Raw genomic sequence first — 4,859 nt, 5'->3', positions numbered from 1 at the left:
CTAGTAAAAGTCCTAGAGCCGGAAGCGATCTTAGAAACCGATCGCGCTCCGGTAAAAAATCTCAATATCGTATTCGTTTAGAAGAAAAACAAAAATTGCGTTTTCATTATGGCCTTACAGAACGACAATTACTTAAATACGTTCGTATTGCCAGAAAAGCAAAAGGGTCAACAGGTCAGGTTTTACTACAATTACTTGAAATGCGTTTGGATAACATCCTTTTTCGATTAGGTATGGCTTCAACTATTCCTCAAGCCCGCCAATTAGTTAACCATAGACATATTTTAGTTAATGGTCGTACAGTAGATATACCAAGTTATCGCTGCAAACCCCGAGATATTATTTCAGCGAGGGATGAACAAAAATCTAGAACTCTGATTCAAAATTATCTTGATTCATCCACCCATGAGGAATTACCAAAGCATTTGACCCTTCACACATTACAATATAAAGGATTAGTCAATCAAATAATAGATAGGAAATGGGTCGGTTTGAAAATAAATGAATTGCTTGTCGTAGAATATTATTCTCGTCAGACTTAAACCTAACTAAAATAACAAAACAAGGGTTCTGCTCCCTTTTCACCTGAGTTAAGGTTAAGTAAAGGAAGACAGGGTAAGGGATTTGATTCGGAAATTTTATTTTTCTCCTATTCATGTATGATAGATCCGTAGGTAGATTTTCATCCCCTGTACGCTATTTTACGTATTCCGTATTAAAAAGAAATTGGGAATAGAGAATCTATATCAAAGAAGGGTCTAACTCTTTAGTATCTGTTCTTATTTGATTTGATACATTGTAGTCAGTTACATTGGCGAATTAGGTGAAGGTGCGGAAAGAGAGGGATTCGAACCCTCGGTAAACAAAAGTCTACATAGCAGTTCCAATGCTACGCCTTGAACCACTCGGCCATCTCTCCTACATAATTATTATGGCCGATAACCCGAGCGAATAGCGAGTTATTCATATTAGATTGTTCGAGAGGTACGAACAATATCAATTCTAACTAGAAAACTAGCTATAAAAATAGAAAACTTTTCATCACTTTTTTCAGCACTTTTTCTTTAGCCTCCCGACTCGAAGAAATTTTTTTGTGAGGGGGCTGTTAAAAATAAATAATATAATACGATAAACATATACCATATATATCTATTCATGTTTGCGAAAAAGGCACTCCCATCTTTTTTCTGATATTTCTACCGGACTGGATTAAATCAATGAATTGAAACGAATCAAATCAATCGATTGGTTTTTTTTTTTTAGACTATGCTTAATGGATATTTTTAGTTCATAATTCTCTTTAGACTCTAATTCCCCATTTCTATAAGAATTCTAAAATTCTTTTCCAGTTTTAGATCTCTCAACAACAACCTCTTACTCTGTAAATCTATTACAAATTCATAAATCCTCTAAGGGATTTTTATATTTGATTATATGTTGTATACCTGCTATGCACAAAACACAAAAAAGGGCAGTTATTTTATTTTCATCATAGAACGATTATTCGATTATTTTTCCTCTTTTTATCATAATTTAATCAAAACTTCTCTAATTTTGCTAATCTATCCTAATCCGTAGGATAAATTTTTTGATTCTTCAACTTCGATGAAATCGTAATAATTCTTTTTTCTTTTTATATTTTATTCTTATACTAATAAATTCTTATACTAATAAATTTGGATGAAATAAAATAGGATTCAAATATTTCTTTTTTTTTTTTTTTCTTGATTCCTGCCAAAAAAATTGAAGTAAAGTAGAGGGCTATATCTTTTTTTTTTTTTTTTTTATGGAATGGGTCTGCTTTTATGTTATTTCGTACTGTACGCTTCCTTTGTTTGTGAGATCCTTTTTTTTTTCTCACGAAGGGGTAATGAAAAGAGTTATAGAATGGATTGCTACCTATGCCTAGATCGCGGATAAATGGAAATTTTATTGATAAGGACCTTTTCAATCGTAGCCAATATCTTATTACGAATAATTCCGACAACTTCAGGAGAAAAAGAGGCATTTACTTATTACAGAGATGGTGCGATTTGATTATTATTATATAATTATAATTATTTTATATATTTTAATTATTTTATATATATTTTTTTTTTTATTTTTATTTTACCGCTCTTAGTCTTAGGAAAAAGACACATGATTCGGAATAGAAAAAAAAAAAAAAAGACTATTGAAAAAAAAAAAGAAATCTACGCTTGTTGAAGGTGAAGTTTATAAATAAAGCAATTCCTTCTGTCGTGTATCCCCGATTAATGCAACCTCAGATGCTTCAATTGTTGATTCGAGTATTGAGCGAAAGGTTACACCTATGGGTCTGTATTGTGGGTCAACCCTACTACACTAGTACCAATAGGCGGCATAGAGGAAGAAGCACTACATCTAGGAATCAACAACACGAAAACTTTGTTATTGTTATAAAGGATTCCCTTTCCTTATCGGGATCGGAACTAAGAGAAATGGTTGGGACAACAAACATCCATCTTGTTCGTACTTTGGATACCCATATAACCATCGAAGATTGTTGAAGTGACTAATTCCTGGAAATTAAGGAGCGTTGAGAACAAAGAAATTGTTGGAGTTTACTTTATTTATCTAGTACGAACACGCTTGATGGTAAGAAAAGATCTTTTGCAAGAGGGTTGGCTAGAGATTTCTTGTAAAAACATTAGCCCCGCTCAGTTCATAATGACAATATTTCGACCTTTTTTTTAATTCCATGGATTATTCTCATTATGCACATAAAGGAGGAGCCGTATGAGGTGAAAATCTCACGTACGGTTTTGGAACGGAGAATTCGTTGAATCGAATGACGACCGTAACGGATGTCGGCTCAATCCGAAGGAAATTATGCGGAAGCCTTACAGAATTATTATGAAGCTATGCGACTAGAAATTGATCCCTATGATCGAAGTTATATACTCTATAACATAGGCCTTATCCACACAAGTAACGGAGAACATACAAAAGCTTTAGAATATTATTTTCGAGCACTAGAACGAAACCCGTTCTTACCACAAGCTTTTAATAATATGGCTGTGATCTGTCATTACGTGCGACTATCTCCACTATAGAAATAAAAAAAAAAAGGAAAGAAAGAGCAAATACGCTAGTAAATAAATACGCTAGTAAATAAAATAGGCTTTCTACATATTGCATCGTCCAAAAAACGATTTTTATCAGCTGTAACAAAAAAAGAAAAAAAAAAAAGAAACTTCATAGAAGTCAAAATATGAAGAAATATATATGCCTAGATACTTTATTCTATGGATAAAGGATCTAATTGATAGAGGAAGCACCGTAAAGATCAATTAGCGAGGTTTTGGGCCGATACAATAAAAATAAATAAGAACTGCTTATTTATGTCATGATATGAGATAAAAATTAGGAATCAACTTATGTAATAGAGCCGATCCCCTAAGTTATTGAGCAGCGGTGTAGCATCAGATCCCAAAGACAGTAAGTCTTTTTTATGAGGAAGAAGTCTTTTTCAAGGATTCTATATAAATTTATATATGATATGAAACCGAGATAGTTACCTTTCAGAAAAATCTAACGGACGATAATCCCGAAACGCCTATGCTTTATTTTTCTGAAGGTGGGAGAAAAGATAAAACTCATTATTAATTTAATCCAAATTAAAGTTTGAAACTCATGTAATTAACCTCTTTTGGTTAACCCGAGACAAATCGATAGGATCTATGAGAAATCTCATTCAATTGGATATATGGTAGGGTAAAAAAATGGGACACCAAAAGAATTGACTGCCGAGCCGTATGAGGTAGGAAACTCTCAAGTACGGTTCTAAGGGAAGGAATTGACCCGCCTATTCCGACCGGGGAGAACAGGCCATTCGACAGGGGGATTCTGAAATAGCGGAGGCTTGGTTCGATCAAGCCGCTGAGTATTGGAAACAGGCTATAGCGCTTACTCCTGGTAATTATATTGAAGCGCAGAATTGGTTAAAGATCACGAGGCGTTTCGAATAAGAACAAGAGCTCTCTGTTTATTTATTATTTTCGGATTAGAAATTCTAATTAGAAATTAGAAAATTCTATTACTATTAAATTCTATTCTTATTCTATTAAATCCATTTAATTAAATTACCTTACCATTAAAATTATTAAATTAGATTTTTTATTCATATTCAATTTGAATCTTTAAATATTAAAAAATATTAATTTAATTGGAATTGTTAATTGTGTAATTGTTTGTTTTTGTTGGACCCATCGGTCAGATCATTTCTCTCTCTCTGGGAAAAACCAATCAAAGAATTTCATTATATCCTTTCTAAAATCGTTCTATTTCGTCTGATATTTCGTAAGGATAAGTAATACACGGATATAGCAAAATAAAAAATATTTTCTTTTCTGCTTCTATTAAAACGAATAAAAACCCCTCGAATGACTCAATATCAATACTGGAGTATCCCTTAGTAATGAATGCTCACGCGAGTTGGGATAGAGTAATATTCCTTGTTCTATCTATGTAAGACAAAAAAAACTCCATCTAGGAACTTCTAATTAAGATAGGAATACAATACACAGGTTGCACAAAAAAATTGTTTTTGCACCAATGTAAGTAAAGTCCGGAAAAGGTTTTATAAGATTAAAAAAGGTCCGTTGAGCGCCTCATGGATATGTCATAATAGATCCGAACACTTGCCCCGGATCGACTTCCAGATCATAATTGCTCTAGTGAATAACTAAAGAAAAAATGGATAGATAAAAAATAGATAGATGAGAGATAGAAGAGAAAGAAACTAATTATAAGCGTCTCTCATAGGTTCACTAATTACTTGACTGTTGGCGGGTCTCTTTGTATGTGTTGTCCGGAAAGAGGAGGACTCAATGATTATT

At 33.0% G+C, this 4,859-nt stretch overlaps 1 non-coding gene across 1 annotated transcript; it reads right to left on the bottom strand.

Moving 5' to 3' along the window:
* Positions 1-832: 832 nt before the first annotated feature.
* Positions 833-919, bottom strand: TRNAS-GGA (transfer RNA serine (anticodon GGA)). Its single transcript has one exon. It is a non-coding gene; the product is annotated as a tRNA-Ser (tRNA).
* Positions 920-4,859: the final 3,940 nt, after the last annotated feature.

The sequence above is a fragment of the Durio zibethinus genome, unplaced genomic scaffold (assembly GCF_047325235.1).
Source record: "Durio zibethinus cultivar Kanyao isolate XHJ-2024 unplaced genomic scaffold, ASM4732523v1 HiC_scaffold_43, whole genome shotgun sequence".
Classification (NCBI taxonomy): domain Eukaryota; kingdom Viridiplantae; phylum Streptophyta; class Magnoliopsida; order Malvales; family Malvaceae; genus Durio; species Durio zibethinus.
This window is presented reverse-complemented; position numbering and strand designations above follow the sequence as displayed.